The sequence below is a fragment of the Orcinus orca genome, chromosome 8, assembly GCF_937001465.1.
Source record: "Orcinus orca chromosome 8, mOrcOrc1.1, whole genome shotgun sequence".
Lineage (NCBI taxonomy): Eukaryota > Metazoa > Chordata > Mammalia > Artiodactyla > Delphinidae > Orcinus > Orcinus orca.
The window spans coordinates 20,832,397-20,851,859 of NC_064566.1; positions in this window are offsets into that span (position 1 = coordinate 20,832,397).

Genomic DNA, 19,463 nt, shown 5'->3' on the forward strand with positions numbered 1-19,463 from the left:
GGCATTTCTTCCTTCATCCCCCTTTTGATCATGAAAGTTCTCAAGATCCAATCAAGACAGTTTTTCATTTTTTTCTCATTTCAGTCTCTAGTAGCAGTTAGAAACCCTTGCTCATACTTCGGAAGGTGTAGGCTAATATTGGAATAGGTTTATCAGTAGGCATTAAAATTGAAAAACGCAGGTGTGCTCAAAGTGAAAGCCAATTTCATTAGGATACCCAGATATAGAGATGGAGAGACTAGGACAAAAGATAGATGGCTTGTTCTAGGACACATATATAGTAATGTGTCGTGGAACCCTCTGATGTTTCTGTGAATCACTTGAAGGCGATTCATTTCTAGTAATGAGTCCAGTGGGATTCACACCCTAAAAATGCAGGCTGGTCTAAAAATGAAAACACCAGTTGTTGTTTTGTTTTTTCGATACGCGGGGCTCTCACTGTTGCAGCCTCTCCCGTTTCGGAGCACAGGCTCCGGATGTGCAGGCTCAGCGGCCATGGCTCACGGGCCCAGCCGCTCCGCGGCATGTGGGATCTTCCCGGACCGGGGCACGAACCCGTGTCCCCTGCATCAGCAGGCAGACTCTCAACCACTGCGCCACCAGGGAAGCCCAAAACACCAGTTTTTTGAACTCACAGTAGGTAAAGTTAGGAATATATGGATTGTATATATTGGGGCGGGGTAATTTCCTCCTCTACCCCTCTTTAAATCTTGTGGCTGAACTAGTAATAACATTGACACAAGACAGATTAATAGGAGGAAAAAAAACAGATTTTGATTCATGTGCATGGGGGGTGTCTCATGGAAGCGGGACCTAAAAAGTGGTCAAAGCAGGAAGCTTTTATAGTTTTTTAGAGAAAGAAACAAAACTTTTGTGACAAATTGACAGGACAAACTCAGGTTTTGGGTGCCCAATTAATGAAGAATCTAAACAGAGTTTGGCCTTGGGGTAGTAAATGAAAAAAGTAACAAGGCTTGTTAATACAGGCTCCTTGACCTGAATTCCCTATCTGGTGATGAGGATGTCTCTTTATGTCCGGGTACAGTTCACATGGAAGATTTATTTCCTGTTTTCAGGGGGACAGAAGGGAGGGTGGGTGTCCATCTTGGGTTGACCATTTCTTAAGTAACTTTAATTTAAAATAATCAATATTCCACGGAGGCACATTTTCAGGCAGCCCATCCTGAACCCCAACAGCTATCTCCATGGGAAAAAAGACACATGTTTCTCATATTTTTCATCTCATTTTTTAAAACCTCATAAAAATGATGGATATACAAAATCACCATTAGGAAAACACTACAGTAATAATTGTTGCAGGCAAGATTGATCTGGCAAGATCAACGCAGGAAAGATCTGTGAAAGCTCAAATCTACGGGTGAACATTCCAATAGAAAAGTACACTGCGTGCTCTCATAGTATCTCCTCCAAGATATGTATTAATTACAAAGAAAACAAAATGGCAGCTTTATAGTAGTGAAAGCCAGCAATCATCATTTTAACCAAATGATCGAGGTTAATATCAACAGTAGTAAGACATAGAGACGTTATGTGTCCCCTGATATGAGGCACTGAAAAGGGCGTAACACTTCCATGATATTCAACCTAATCATGAGACTACCAGACACACTCACATTCTGTATGATACCTGACCAGTAGTTTTCAAAATGTGACAGTCTTGAAAGATATAAAGAACTGAGAATCTGTCATAAAGTAGAGGAGACAGAGGAGACATGACAATTAAAAGCAATGTAGGATTCTCAGAAACAAAAAAGGACATTAGTAGATAAAACATAAATGTGAGTTTGACATTTGTAGAAAATAACATTAGTAGAAAAACTAGTAAAATGTGAATTGGAGCTGTAGTTTAATTAATATGATTGTACAAATATTGCTTTTATGGTTTCAATAACCACATTATAGTTATATATATTAATGTCAGGGATACTGGGAAAATGGTATATGGGAACTCTCAGTATGACCTTGTAGTCATCTGTAAGATTCAACAAATATAAAATTATTTCAAAATGAAAAAAATAATATCCTAAATATTCATAAATAACACAATGTTATGTTTTAATATATATTTTATATACTTTTCTATGGAGGGATATTATGTATTTAAGGAAATACAGGAATTATAAATATACATCTCAATAAGTCACCACAAAGTGAGCACATCCATTCAACTACCACACACATCAAAAAATAGAACAATATCAGCCACCTAGAAGTATGCCTTACAGCTCCTTCAAAAACTACTCCATCTCTTCTCCCCAGAGTAACCCCTATACTGTCTTCTAATAGCATAAAATAGTTTTGGCTTTAAATTTTATATAAGATAATATAACAAATTACAACCTGTTCAGTAATGAATGAAAGTTTTATTTGTCCTATATTTTCACCAACACTTGGTTTTGTCTTTTTAATTTTATCCCCCCCCCTTTTTTTTAATTCCAGTGTTCCACACGGCTTTATGATGTCTGTATAAAAACTTCAATGAAAACAGGGAATTCATGTAAACACTTTTAAATGATTCAGCACATGGAGTGACTTTTATGATAATCACATTCTAAAATCTCATTTACAGATCCCAGAGGAAGCCAGATCTTTCCCCAGAAGATTGATGTTACAAGATAAAGTGAAGCAATAACATTAAACGCAACATGACTTGGAATTGTTTAGGTGTTGCATGCTTTTACTTGATGGTAAAATTCTCTCACCCATTTATGTTCTGAACATGATACAAAACGCACAGAGAAAAGCAAAATATTCTACTATGATAGAAAGCATTAATAAGTCTTTTAAAGATACAGATAGGTTGCACCCATTTTATTCTGATACTTGATTACCTTGATTGTTCCATGTATTATAGTTTTCCAAATCAAAATAGAAATAGCCCTATTTATCAATGCCATGTATTGATACTTCTGAAAAACTTTTATAAAACATTTAAAAATATTTATATGTGACTTTAACATTCCCCTAATAACCCAATAAAGCCTTCATGGATATATTACAAAGATTTGCTGTAAAACAGAACTATTCTTTTTGTAAACAAATTTGTCTGAGTTAGCGCAAGAACGACTGATAAAGAACAATTAAAATGATAAGGCACATTTAAGTAAATTTTCTCATACAATTTATATAGGTATTTTTAATTATTTTGCAACAATCTTATGAGATTCTTTATTACATTCTCAGCTGTATATTCAGCCCCAGAGAGAGTTATACATGTCAATATGTAATTTGATTCAATTATGTTTTATGAGTTCTTATGACTCTATAATCAGAGTATATGGTCTATCATAGTGTATTTTTTTGCCACAAAAATAAAAGAGAGGGAAAAAAATCAAGTTGTTTTTGGGTCACCATATAATTATGCATATTTTATAGCTAAGAAAACTGAAATTACAGGCAAAAGGCTATATGGCTACCATATGGCAAAGTTTCAGCTCGAAGTAAGCTCTTTTAATTAAAATGCATTAACATAGTATTTCCACATGCTCATCACTACATTCATTCTGCAGAATACATTCTTATAGTTATATTCCCCTGGAAGTAATGAGAAATCACAGAATTGTGAACTTCATCAGACTTCTAAAACTGTGTTTCTTCCTGTCTACTGTCTTCTCCTCCTTCTTCCTTCCCCCCGTACTCCTCACCTTCCTTCCACCTCCCAGTTTTTCCTCTTCTTCCTCCTCAAGTCACTAAGAGATAAGCATTTGAGATAAGGCTGGCAGTCAGCAATTCTGTCAAGTATTGTCAGGATATGACTCTATTAGTGCTACCAAACCAGAATAAAACTGGTATTTCTCTGCTCAGTCCCACAAGAAGATTCACAGAAATTTTGGTCCTATTCTGATCCTATTGCTGTTACAAGAGCCAACTCTATAGTGGTCTGTGAGACAGGGGAGAGTTAGAATTGAACATGGTAAATCTGGCAGGGTTGTACTTGACCCTTCCATACGTACCTAGCTATTGGAATAAGATTTGGCTATTATTTGCCAACCCGAAACCAATGGTGGTATACCATCTTCTTGTTACTGCTGCTCCTGCCAATATTTCAGGTTTTTGTCTCTGAAAATTTGACACCAAGAATCCACTTCCCTTCTCACCTGAACCATTTTATTCCCATGTATATGTGTGTTTTGCTTAATTTAATTTTAGTTTGACTTGTTTTTGAGAAAAGGGTTTTATGTATTTATTTGTTTTGTCAGTGAATGCCAGTATGTAAATAAAGATTAGGTTTGCCTGCGTGTATTAGAAAACTCCAAAATAAACAAAATGAAATTTTATTTCTCTCTCATAGGTGATTGGCAATCAGGGATTGGCCTAGCAGCCCAACAATATCAACAGTGACATTCCTTTTTAATATCACTCACTGCTACACTGGAAGCTACCATGTGGCTAAATATGGCTTTGGAACTGATAGACAGCAAACAGAATAAAGATGAAGAATCATGTGCTCTCTCTCTTTAAGGACTCATGTTGGAAATCACAAACAAACAAAACAACCTTCTGCTTATTTCATCTGCCAGAACATAATCACTAAGCCAAACTGAGCTCCAAGAGAGTATAGTAAAATAATCTCATAATTGATTCTACAATAGTCTATCAATTCAAATAGTAGCTGTAGTTGACAAAGTTTGTAATTATTTGTCTGGGTGTGTATAATTATATATATATATATGTATATATACATGTATGTGTGTGTGTGTGTATATATATATATATATGTATATATATTCCAAAATGGAAATAAGTTGGACTAAGTATATCTTACAATGTGCAGATTTTGGGGTAAGGGTATCAAGCACTTCAGTATCTGTTAAAGGAATATTTCCTTAAGTCAAAATATTATTGTCCATGGGGAGATGCAATTGAAAATATCAAGCATTTTAAATTGGCTAACTAAAAGTAAGTGCAACTTTTTACAGCAAATTAAACTTTTAATAATAAAAGGAACAAAAAAATTCATTCTTGAGAAAAGTACCAGTGATTCAGTATCAGATGACACAGCTTTAAAAAAATGTGGAAATAATAATTAAACCTATTTTCAATCATTAAAAAAACATAAGAATAATATTTCACCTGTTTTAAACATTCAAGTTATCAATAAATCTTGGCATTTAATATATGTGGTTGTATGTTTTATTTTAAGTTGTATATTATTTGGAAAATAATTTTTGAAAATAACTATTCTAGGGAGCCATCACATAACAAAAATATTTTGTTGGTCAATAAATAGTTTTTTTCTAAAATTATATTCTTTTATTTATTTTAAGAATAAGCTTTCATTCTAAATGTAATAGTTTGCATCTACCAACTCCAAGCTCCCAGTCCATTCCTCTCCCTCTCCCCTCCCCCTTGGCAACCACAAGTTGGTTCTCTATGTCTATGAGTCTGTTTCTGTTTTGTAGATAGGTTCATTTGTGCCATATTTTAGATTCCACATAGGACAAGTAGCTATACTCAATATGCTGTGATAACCATAGTGGAAAAGAATATTAAAAAAAAGAATGTTAAAAAAAAAAGAATAAGCTTTCACTCTCAAAAATGTCTGGGAGAATAGATTGTGTGGTGTTAGATACTGTTCAGTGACAGTGTTTTGAGTCAAATTTTGTGTTACACCTATTTTGAATTATTTTTATATATTTAGATAAAATATCACTTGTTTAACTATATAAAATCAGGCCACTAGTCACAAAAATGGACTTTTATGAAAGGTCTGCTTGAACTCTCAATGTTGACCATTTACTGAAGAGAAAAAATAAGCCTCTTATAAACTAAGAATACAAGTTTCTACATTCCACCAATATGTCCCATTCAAATTTATATATTTGTGCATCTGCTTTTAAAATATAAATAAATAAGTAATGTGCTATTTCTCAAAATGTGCTAAGCACTCTACTTTGTAAAATTTTTTTTTTAAAAGGACAAAACAAATGCCAGACACAGGAGCAAGTTTCTTCTAAAATAAAAGGTCTGTGTACATGTACTGCAAGTAATTAATGATTACTTATCAAATGAAAATGTGTTAGATTAAAAGGAGGGACAGATTTTGGAGGAAGTTAATCAGGTTAGATATGAAACAGGAGTGTGTGTGTGTGTGTGTGTGTGTGTGTGTGTAGGATAAGTAAAATAGAACTGAGGGTTAGTTGACTTTCTTATAACTTACATATATTTAGTTTGTACTTCATCAGTTGCCTGACTTAAAGTCTATAGTATTGATGAAAAATTAATCAATCAATCTAAGAAAGAAATGGAAAATTTTATTGCAATTGCAAATTGAGGATTATAATCCAGGAACAGCCCCTCAGAAAGCTCTGAGAACTGTTCTACCAGTTAGAGCTCAAAGTTATATAAGTTTTTGAGACAGAGGGATGTACATTAAATAATGTGTTATTGCATATATGTGGAATCTAGAAAACTGGTACAGATGAACAGGTTTGCAAGGCAGAAATGGAGACACAGATGTAGAGAACAAATGTATGGACACCAAGGGAAAGTGGCGGGGTAGGGGGATGAATTAGGAGATTGGGATTGACATAGATACATTAATTTGTATAAAATAGATCACTAAGAATAACCTGCTGTATAAAATAAAATTTAATTTAACTTAATTTAATTTAATTTTTAAAAAGTGATGTGTTATTGACAGTTTGCACTATCCACATCTATAAATACAAAGTGGTGGGCCATTGTGACCCCTTACGAGATCAAGAAGAAATGTTATCTTTCAAGGAGTTGTCTTGTTGATGCTAGGAGAATGTTGCTTTTTATGGCTGAGCAGGTATTTTTGCCAATGGGGGAGGTTTGGTTGATGCATAAGGCAGATACACAATGCTCAGTAGAGGGGAAAGAGGAGGCTAAAGGTCAGAGAAGATATTTTATGTTTAAATTTTTCTTGTCTTGCCATAAAATATAAATTTTATTTCACAATATCATAGTGAAATAGTCCTCTGTATACAAAACTGAAAAAACCCACTAATGAAAAAAAAAACTACAGAAATAATAAGAGAGCTCATATTTTTGAAGTTTGCCAATTTCCTGTGGTAATAGCTACACATTTTAACTACAGCTACTGATGTATCACACATAATGTTTGATATAATTTCTTTTTCTTCTCAGTGATGCCATAATCCTGAAATTCCCAAAATAAAAAATTTTAGGTTAAATCTAATTGTATTAAGATATTTAAAAATTTCTTTTCCTAAATGAAATTTAGGGCCTGGAATTTTCTTTCTCAATAGAACAAACAAAATGCAACTATATTTTCACTTGATACCACTATTGTATAATATTTGGCACAGCTGTTACTGAACTGAACTCAACGTGCAGCAAAGCCAATCTACTGACGCCAGATTGTGGTGAAGGAAAGTACAGCATTTATTGCAGGGAACCAAGCAAGGAGAATGGGTAGCTAGTGCTCAAAAGACCCAAACTCCCCTATGGCTTTCAGGCAAAGGTTTTTAAAGGCATCATTAAGAGTGAGAGTTGCAGAGTGCATGATCAGCTCCTGGACATTTTTCTGATTGGTTGGTGGTGAGGTAACAGGGTGATGTTTCCAGAATCTTAATCATCAATCTTCTGGTTCCAACCAGTCTGAGACCTATGTGCTTGCAGTCAGCATGTTGTCACCATCCTCCACTGGATAGGAGTGTCTTAGTTTCCGCAGAACAACTCAAAGATATACCTCAGATTGAGGTCCTGTGACTCTAATGATCTAATCATTAACTGCTTGAGTCTGCTCTTTGGGACTTGGGGAAGGCCAAACAAGAAGCAGAAGGCATGGAGGGGATTGCACCTGCCAGGTCCTGCTGAGTTTCAGTCACCCATTTTCTTTGATACACCTCCATCCAGAGGGAAACAGGGGTGGGACAAGAAAGGGAATAAAGTTTTGGCTAGAGAGGTTTATTATAACTCTGCAGAGGAATTCAGTTTTAGGGTGACTTGGTTTCACAACAAGGTAACTGTACAAAATTAAAAGTAAATATGGCAAAGCAAAAGAGAACACTGACTTATTAGGTTCAGAAAATTGAAGCAAAAGGCTAGTTTTACCACCTAGTTTATAATCTATGTCTACATACTTCACCTTTTCTAAGCCTGACATTCTCCCACAACACAGAGAAAATAATCACCTTCTAATATTGTTTTGCAAACTCAAATTATTGTGTGTGCATTTGTGCAATTTATACAGCATAAACACTATAAAACTAAAACATTACAAATGTCCTAATAATTTAAAGAATATGGTGGAAATAGAAATTTCAAATTTTCAAAAAAGGAAATTCTATCAAAAATATATAGCATTTTCCCACAATTGAAGTAGTAGTATTTTTAGCAACTGTTAGTTTTAGGGAAAATATATATAAAACAACACCATTAGGAATTTTTTTTTTTTTTTTTACATCTCAAAGATACTATCTAGGAATATCCCCCAAACTAATGTTCTCTTTAACATTGATATTTCAGATGTTGGACAAGATTAAAAGTAAGCGATATCCCAGAGTTATCTGATTACATGTGCAATTGTGAATTTTTCAGAAGTTTCAGGAGTAATGGTGATTTCTTTAAAAAAAGAGTAATAATTCCTCCAAACAGAATGCAGTTTAAAATGCAATTTCCCCTACTATCTTCCTGGTCACTCAGTCTTATAAGGAAAGTTGTAATTGGGTTTATGTGAAGATGTTGCTGATGATGAGAGAAGAGAAAAGGCAACACTTCAGAGCCGGCCCCATCTGTACCATCTCTGCCATGCTAACTGCAAGGGGAAAAAAGCATAACAACTAGTTTTTATTGGTAAAGTCAGAAGATGTGACCTGAAGACAAATAGGGAGCAGATGTGAGGAGTTAGTTTGCTTTTCCATTGACAAATGTAGCCATAGCCATCATAATTGGGAAAATGCTTCAGCTGCAAAATCCGCTCTGTCTCCTAAGTGCCAAGCTTATGTTATTTACTCTCTTCGCAGTTCTCAGGGAAGCATAGAGAGCATACCAAAACCCTCTCTGAACTATTATCTGGGAATGTAAATTTAAACAAAATTCATTTAAAAAAAAGATTGAAAAGGCATATGTTGCCTGTTACATGGATTATAATGAAATGCACTCTATTGGAGTTTCTGTCATTAAAAAAAGAGAAGAAAGGAAAAAATAAGAAAAACAAAGAAAAGATAAACATGTTTGGCAGAACTGGCATGGGAAAAATTAGGAAGGTAAGAGTTATTTTGATGGAGTCGGGAGATAAGGAGTGTCGAAAAGGAAAGCAAAAAAAAAACTCTGTCATTAGACTTGGTGGGCCATTTCTGAAGGTGATATTTATTTCCTTGGAAAGTTCAATATGTTCAGTTATAAGCTTCTGACACTTCCTTCTAAATATTGTAGGAAGCTACTGATTATGCCTCTGTTGTTGTGGATGCCTGGTTGCAGCCTTTTAAGGTGGAGAAAAGGGAGCTATATCTCCCTTGCTTTTGGAGAAATCTCTCAACTCAAACCACAGAATTAAGGGGAAAATGGTATCAATTCTGAAAGCCAGGTCTGGTTAACTCTCACCCCAATTCTTTATTTTGTCTGAGTGATACACTAGACAGGTAGGTAATGCAGTTAATAGCATGACAATGAATTATTTATCACCTGTTCTTTTTCTTTTTTAAAAGCATGCACCATATAAACCTAAACAATAATTAAAACACCAAGTTTCACTTTTTCTACATTGAGCCAATTTTTTTTTATTATTCTGGATGCAATGAGTAAGATTCCTGCTGTTTGATAATCCAAATTATACTGGCAATCATTTTACTTTTATATGCTCCATAATAAAGTAATCACTTCCAGTCACTTATCTTACTATTACCTATGATGTATACAGTCAAACTCAGTGTAAGCCTCCAGCAGCCAAAACGCTGTCCAGAGACCTAACTAGAACTGACAAGTGTATTTTCTAATTCAAATTGCATCTGCATGTAAGAAGGATGTGATAGAACAATCTCCTGTATAAGATTATGTTTAATTTCTGTAAATGAAGCTAAAATTTAAATGAATCATGACATCCATTATCCATAAAAGGGGGCAACAATGACACTTACTGTCGATCTTAAATTATGACTTGTTATTAGTTTTGTGGACCTCTGTTTCTCTAAATATAAAAAGAACGTTGTAATACCTAACTTGTCAGGGGTTGAAGAAGATGAAATCATGTCATATTTGTGTAAAGCATCAAGTCCAGAGGAGTACTTGGTGTACAGTAGTGCACACATGGAGTCTGACAGCCTGATTCTGACCTTTACTAACTGTGTGACTGGAAAAGCTCCTTAACTTTCCAAGCTTCAGTTTCTTCATCTGTGGGATATTAACTACATCTTATAATGGTTGAAAATTAAATAAGATAATCAATAAAATGGTTAGAATGGTGCCTGACACATTGAAGAGGCTCAATAAATATTAGTTAATCTCATTTTCTTTTTCTTTAACTCAATCTCTATTAATATCCTGGAGAATTTAGAGTGAATGATAATACGCAATTGACCCATTACACCCTGAGAACTTTCTGACATTGATTTCTAGATCCCAAAGCCTGAGGCTGCCCCTGAGTGTTTGTATGTGTGGATTTTGTGCTAATGCATTGTGACCATGTTTCATAAAATCTTTCTCTGCTCCTCTCCACTCCTCTACAAGGTAGGCACGTTTATTCAAAGTCCTTGTTTTATCCTCCTATCCTCCAGAGCCCTACTATTTGTTCTGAACTACAGAGAAATTATATTGTAATATTAAGCAGCTCTTACTTAATACAATTAAAATTCATTGCTTTATAAAGTTAACTTCGAATTCATTATTATATTTTATGGGGGAAGGGACTTAAAGAGTCAAAGAGAGGAGAATATGCTGTATTTGTTCTCCAAGTCCATCCAACACCCTGAATCACTCTATGTGAGTGACAGCCAATGATAATTTAAATGTATAATTAACTTTTTAAATATATAAAGAACTTTTCACATAATAATAGGTCTTAGTATAAAGAAATACTGAAATTCTAAGTTTTCTGGATATGGGAGATAGAAGAAATTAGAATATGAGGGTTAGTGAGTTACTAGCTAAGTTACTCAGAATAAGTTACATGTCTCCTTTGAACCTCAACTTGTTTATCTACAAATTAGAGATCGTCTAATTTATAACGTCTTCTAAGTGTGCTTTCATTGAACATATCGGCACCTGTTCAGTTTTCCCTCCACTCGAAGTCCTCCCATCATCCTTAGTGACTTCACCTTTGATATAGAAATCTCAAACTGCATTCTTGCCCCTCATTCCCAACATCAGTAATCACCTTCTTTGTCACTACAGACCAGCCACATTTCATTCTGTCCTCATCTGGATCTTGTCATCACTTGAAAATTTTTTAACCTGCATAATAACTAAGTCATGTGAGTTTCTGACCACAAGCTATATTTCTTCTATTATTATTATTATTATTATATTTCTTCTTCTAATTATTATTCCACAACTGTTTTGACTGTTCATCCATATCTACAGGGTTCATAGTTTTGGGAAATCAATTTTTCCTTGTGTTCTATGATTCCTCACCTTTCTTAAATTCCTTATTTTATCAGCCCAGATCACATGGCCTATACTTTATTAAGACCTTTGCCAATACTATAAATCATCTTGATATATATTTTTTACTTTTATACCCATCTAGCAAAATGCCAAAATAATATTCAACCCTTTTATACTTTCTTTATGTATGTGTTTAAATAACAGGAGCTATTAGGAAAGTCAAAAATTTAGTGTAACTATAAATTCACAATTATTAACCTCAAATATACCCTCAGATTATGTGCAAATACTTCTTTATACTACATAAAAACCCAGTCTTGAAAATGAACATAATTAATATTTGCTAGTAGTCACCTCCCTATTGGTATAAAATAGATAGATAAACAGAGAGGTGATATATAGATGAATATATACATAAATTTATACCAGGGAAATAATTTGAGAAAAGTACAATCATACTACACATTACATTTTAGAAAATATTATTGAATTTAAATACACATGAGTTTAACCAAAGATGAAGAAAATTTAATGAATTTGAAAGAGATCTGAGACTCTAAGAAATTTTTCTAAAGATATGGCTGTTGTCATGGATTTTGAACTGCAGTTTTAAATTTTAGGTACTACAAATCTGCCTTCCCCTTCTTCACAAACAACCCATTTCCTGTCAGTTATATTACTGTGTCCTGTTTGAATGTGCTTTTGTAACCATAATTCCCTAGTTGTTTAATTTCAGCTCTACACTTATATGAATAAAACACTTAACAGCTGTCTTCTTACCTTGATGACTTTGTTACTGAGATCTTTGTTATTTATATCCTTTTGCCCAGATTGTTTTGTTAGAGCTGTTTTTGTTTAGTTCGGTTTGGATTTTTTTTTTCTGTATCTTAAAAAGTGTTAATGAGGGCTACAATGTCAATATTCTTGCATTTTCAAAAGTTTCTTTCATTAATCCTCATACATTATCCATATCCTCACTTAGGATAAAAGTTACAAGAGGGCAGGGAATTTTCTGGTTCACTATTCAGTTTCTAAGACCCATAACAACACTTTGACATATTAGAAGCCCCATAAATATTTATCAAATGAATGAATGAATAAAATAAAACCACAGTCAGGACTTGGGATCATATCAGAGGCATTTTCCAAAATGTTCAGAATGACTAAAGTCACATAGGTTAGGGAATTGGTTATTTCATTAAGATATTAAGTAACTTAAACCTTAGTAGTTTTTGTTTAAAGTTTAAACGGTTCATAGTTAAGAAAAAAAAGATGATATTTTAAACAACTGTGGCAGAACACTCTTTGACATAAATTGAAGTGAAATCGTTTTGGATCCATCTCCTAGAGTAATGGAAATAAAAACAAAAATAAACAAATGGGACATAATTTAACTTAAGAGCTTCTGCACAGCAAAGAAAACCATAAACAAAACAAAAAGACAACTTACAGAATGGGAGAAAATATTTGCAAATGATGTGACTGACAAGGGATTAATCTCCAAAATATGCAAACAGCTCATATAGCTCAATATCAAAAAAAAAGAACCAAATCAAAAAAATAGGCAGAAAACCTAAAAAAGACATTTCTCCAAAGAAGACATAAAAATGGCCAAAAGGCACATGAAAAGATACTCAGCTTCACTAATTATTAGAGAAATGCAAATCAAAACTACAATGAGGTATCACCTCATACTGGTCAGAATGGCTATCATCAAAAAGTTTACAAATAATAAATGCTAGGAAGGGTGTGGAGAAAAGGGAACCCTCCTACACTATTGGTGGGAATGTAAATTGGTACAGCCACTATGGAGAACAGTATGGAGGTTCCTTAAAAAACTAAAAATAGAGCTACCATATTATCCTGCAGTCCCGCTCCTGGGCATATATCTAGAGAAAACATAATTTGAATGGATACATGCACCCCAGTGTTCATAGCAGCACTATTTAAAATAGCCAAGACATGGAAATGACCTAAGCATCAATGGACAGATAAACGGATAAAGAAGATGTGAGATATAGACAGATAGATTGATAGATAGATCTATCAATCTATCTATCTATATATATATAATGGAATATTACTCAGCCATAAAAGAGAATGAAATAATGCCATTTGCAGCAACATGGATGGACCTGGGGATTATCATAATAAGTGAAATAAGCCATACAGAGATAGAAAAATACCATATGATATTACTTACATGTGGAATCTTAAAAAATTATAAAAATTAACTTATTTACAAAACAGAAATAGACTCACAGACATAGAAAACAAACTTATGTTTACCAGAGTGGAAGGGGGAGGGATAAAATAGGAGTTTGGGATTAACATATACACACTGAGGAGGAGCTTCAAGATGGCAGAAGAGGAAGACGCTGGGATCACCTTCCTCCCCACAGATACATCAGAAATACATCTACATGTGGAACAACTCCTACAGAACACCTACTGAACGCTGGCAGAAGACCTCAGACCTCCCAAAAGGCAAGAAACTCCCCATGTACCTGGGTAGGGCAAAAGAAAAAAGGAAAAACAGAGACAAAAGAATAGGGATGGGACCTGGACCAGTGGGAGGGAGCCATGAAGGAGGAAATGTTTCCACACACTAGGAAACCCCTTCGTGGGTGGAGACTGCGGGTGGCGGGGGGGGGGGGAGATTTGGAGCCACAGAGGAGAGCGCAGCAACAGGGGTGCAGAGGGCAAAGTGGAGAGATTCCCGCACAGAGGATCAGTGCCGACCAGCACTCACCAGCCCGAGAGGCTTGTCTGCTCACCCACCGGGGCGGGCGTGGCTGGGAGCTGAGGCTTAGGCTTCGGAGGTCGGATCCCAGGGGGAGGACTGGGGTTGGTCCTGTGAACACAGCCTGAAGGGAGCTAGCGCACCACAGCTAGTCGGGAGGGAGTCCGGGAAAAAGTCTGGAACTGCCGAAGAGGCAAGAGACTTTTTCTTGCCTCTTTGTTTTTTTGGTGAGCAAGGAGAAGGGATTCAGAACGCTGCTTAAAGTAGCTCCAGAGACGGGCGCGAGCCGCGGCTATCAGCAAGGACCCCAGAGACGGGCATGAGACGCTAAGGCTGCTGCTGCCGCCACCAAGAACCCTGTGTGCGAGCACAGGTCACTCTCCATACCTCTCCTCCCAGGAGCCTAGGCACCCGCCACTGCCAGGGTCCCGTGATCCAGGGATAACTTCCCTGGGAGAACGCACGGCGTGCCTCAGGCTGGTGCAACATTACACCAGCCTCTGCCTCCACAGGCTTGCACCACATCCGTACCCCTCCCTCACTCTGGCCTGAGTGAGACAGAGCCCCCAAAGCAGCTGCTCCTTTAACCCCGTCCTATCTGAGTGAAGAACAGACGCCCTCAGGTGACCTACATGCAGAGGCGGGTCCAAATCCCAAGCTGAAACCCAGGAGCTGAGCGAACAAAGAAGAGAAAGGGAAAATTTTCCCAGCAACCTCAGGGGCAGCGGATTAAATCTCCACAATCAACTTGATGTACGCTGCATCTGTGGAATACCTGAATAGACAACGAATCACCCCAAACTGAAGAGGTGGACTTAGGGAGCAATGATATATATATATTTTTCCCTTTTTCTCTTTTTGTGAGTGTGTATGTGTATGCTTCTGTGTGTGATTTTGTCTGTATAGCTTTGCTTTTACCATTTGTCCTAGGGTTCTATCTGTCCGGTTTTTGTGTGTGTGTTTTTTTTTTTATTACTTAAAAAGTTTTATTCTTAATAATTATTTTTTAATAACTTTATTTTATTTTTTTAATTTATTTTATTTTATCTTCTTTCTTTTGTTCTTTCTTTTCTCCCTTTTATTTGGAGCCACGTGGAGGAGAGGCTCTTGGTGTTCCAGCCAGGTGTCAGGGCTGTGCCACTGAGGTGGGAGAGCCAAGTTCAGGACACTGGTCCACCAGAGACCTCATGGATCCACATCACATCAAACGGAGAAAATCTGCTAGAGATCTCCATCTCAACGCCAGCACCCAGCTTCACTCAACGACCAGCAAGCTCCAGTGCTGGACACCCTATGACAAACAACTAGCAAGACAGGAACACAACCCCAACCATTAGCAGAGAGGCTGCCTAAAATCATAATAAGGCCAGAGACACCACAAAACACACCACCAGACGTGGACCTGCCCACCAGAAAGAAAAGATCCAGCCTCATCCACCAGAACACAGGCACTAGTCCCCTCCACCAGGAGGCCTACACAACACACTGAACCAACCTCAGCCACTGTGGACAGACATCAAAAACAACAGAAACTACGAATTTGCAGCCTGCGAAAAGGAGACCCCAAAAACAGTAAAAGTTAAGCAAAATGAGAAGACAGAGAAACACACAGCAGATAAAGGAGCAAGGCAAAAACCCACCAAGCCTAACAAATGAAGAGGCAATAGGCAGTCTACCTGAAAAAGAATTCAGAATAATGATGGTAAAGATGATCCAAAATCTTGGAAATAGAATGGAGAAAATACAAGAAACGTTTAACAGGACCTAGAAGAACTAAAGTGCAAACAAACACTGATGAACAACACAATAAATGAAATTAAAAATTCACTAGAAGGGATCAGTAGCAGAATAACTGAGGCAGAAGAACGGATAAGTGACCTGGAAGATAAAATACTGGAAATAACTACTGCAGAGCAGAATAAAGAAAAAAGAACGGGCTTCCCTTGTGGCGCAGTGGTTGAGAGTCTGCCTGCCATTGGAGGGGATGCGGGTTCATTCCCCGGTCCGGGAAGATCCCACATGCTGTGGAGCGGCTGGGCCTGTGAGCCATGGCCGCTGAGTCTCTGCATCCGGAGCCTGTGCTCCGCAACGGGAGAGGACACAACAGTGAGAGGCCTGCGTACCAAAGGGAAAAAAAAAAAAAGAACGAAAAGAATTGAGGACAGTCTCAGAGACCTCTGGGAAAACATTAAACGCACCAACATTCGAATTATAGGGGTCCCAAAAAAAGAGAAAAAGAAAGGGACTGAGAAAATATTTGAAGAGATTATAGTTGAAAACTTCCCTAATATGGGAAAGGAAATAGTTAATCAAGTCCAGGAAGCACAGAGACTCCCATACAGCATAAATCCAAGTAGAAACATGCCAAGACACATATTAATCAAACTATCAAAAATTAAATACAAAGAAAACATATTAAAAGCAGCAAGAGAAAAACAACAAACAGCACATAAGGGAATCCCCATAAGGTTAACAGCTGATCTTTCAGCAGAAACTCTGCAAGCCAGAAGGGAATGGCAGGACATACTTAAAGGATGAAAGAGAAAAACCTACAACCAAGATTACTCTACCCAGCAAGGATCTCATTCAGATTTGACAGAGAAATTAAAACCTTTACAGACAGCAAAAGCCAAGAGAATTCAGCACCACAATACCAGCTTTACGACAAATGCTAAAAGAACTTCTCTAGGCAGGAAACACAAGAGAAGGAAAAGACCTACAATAATAAACCCAAAACAATTAAGAAAATGGTAATAGGAATATACATATTGATAATTACCTTAAATGTAAATGGATTAAATGCTCCAACCAAAAGACATAGATTGGCTGAATGGATACAAAAACAAGACCTGTATATATGCTGTCTACAAGAGACCCACTTCAGACCTAGGGACACATACACACTGAAAGTAAGGGGATGGAAAAAGATATTCCATGCAAATGGAAATCAAAAGAAAGCTGGAGTAGCAATTCTCATATCAGACAAAATAGACTTTAAAACAAACACTATTACAAGAGACAAAGAAGGACACTACATAATGATCAAGGGATCAATCCAAGAAGAAGATATAACAATTATAAATATTTATGCACCCAACATAGGAGCACCTCAATTTGTAAGGAAAATACTAACAGCCATAAAAGGGGAAATCGACAGTAACACAATCATAGTAGGGGACTTTAACACCCCACTTTCACCAATGGACAGATCATCCAAAATGAAAATAAATAAGGAAACACAAGCTTTAAATGATACCTTAAACAAGATGGACTTAATTGATATTTATTGGACATTCCATCCAAAAACAACAGAATGCACATTCTTCTCAAGTGTTCATGGAACATTCTCCAGGATAGATCATATCTTGGGTCACAAACCAAGCCTTGGTAGATTTAAGAAAACTGAAATCATATCAAGTATCTTTTCTGACCACAACGCTATGAGACTAGATATCAATTATGGGAAAAAATCTGTAAGAAATACAAACACATGGAGGCTAAACAATACACTACTTAATAATGAAGAGATCACTGAAGAAATCAAAGAGGAAATCAAAAAATACCTAGAAACAAATGACAATGAAAACACGATGACCCAAAACCTATGGGATGCAGCAAAAGCAGTACTAAGAGGGAAGTTTATAGCAATACAATCCTACCTTAAGAAACAAGAAACAGCTCAAGTAAACACCCTAACCTTACACCTAAAGCAATTAGAGAAAGAAGAACAAAACACCCCAAAGTTAGCCAAAGGAAAGAAATCATAAAGATCAGATCAGAAATAAATGAAAAAGAAATGAAGGAAATGATAGCAAAGATCAATAAATCTCAAAGCTGGTTCTTTGAGAAGATAAACAAAATTGATAAACCATTATCCAGACTCATCAAGATAAAAAGGGAAAAGACCCAAATCAATAGAATTAGAAATGTAAAAGAAGAAGAAACAACTGACACTGCAGAAATACAAAGAATCATGAGAGATTACTACAAACAACTATACGCAAATATAAAGGACAACCTGGAACAATGGACAAATTCTTAGAAATGCACAACCTTCTGAGTCTGAACCAAGAAGAAATAGAAAATATGAGCAGACCAATCAGAAGCATTGAAATTGAAACTGTGATTTAAAATCTTCCAGCAAACAAAAGCCCAGGACCAGATGGCTTCACAGGTGAATTCTAGCAAACATTTAGAGAAGAGCTAACACCTATACTTCTCAAATTCTTCCAAAATATGGCAGACAGAGGAACACTCCCAATCTCATTCTATGAGGCCACCATCACACTGATTCCAAAACCAGACAAAGATGTCACAAAGAAAGAAAACTACAGGACAATATCACTGATGAATATAGATGCAAAGATCCTCAACAAAATACTAGCAAACAGGGCTTCCCTGGTGGCACAGTGGTTGAGAGTCCACCTGCCGGTGCAGGGGATGCAGGTTCATGCCCCGGTCTGGGAAGATCTCACATGCCACAGAGTGGTTGTGCCCATGAGTCATGGCTGCTGAGCCTGCACATCCAGAGCCTGTGCTCCGCAATGGGAGAGGCCACAGCAGTGAGAGGCCCGTGTACGGCAAAAAAAAAAAAAAAAAAAAAATACTAGCAAACAGAATCCAACAGCACATTAAAACTATCATACACTATGATCAAGTGGGGTTTATCCCAGGAATGCAAGTATTCTTCAATATATGCAAATCTATCAACGTGATACACCATATTAACAAATTGAAGGAGAAAAACCTTATAATCCTTTCAATAGATGCAGAGAAAGCTTATAACAAAATTCAACACTGATTTATGATAAAAACCCTCCAGAAAGTAGGCATAGAGGGAACTTACCTCAACATAATAAAGGTCATATATGACAAATGCAGAACCAACCTCATCCTCAATGGTGAAATACTAAAACCATTTCCACTAAGATCAGGAACAAGACAAGGTTGCCCACTCTCACCACTATTATTCAACAGAGTTTTGAAAGTTTTAGCCACAGCAATCATAGAAGAAAAAGAAATAAAAGGAATCCAAATTGGAAAAGCAGAAGTAAAGCAGCTACTGTTTGCAGATGACATGATACTATACGCAGAGAATCCTAAAGATTCTACCAGAAAACTACTAGAGCTAATCAATGAATTTGGTAAAGTAGCAGGATACAAAATT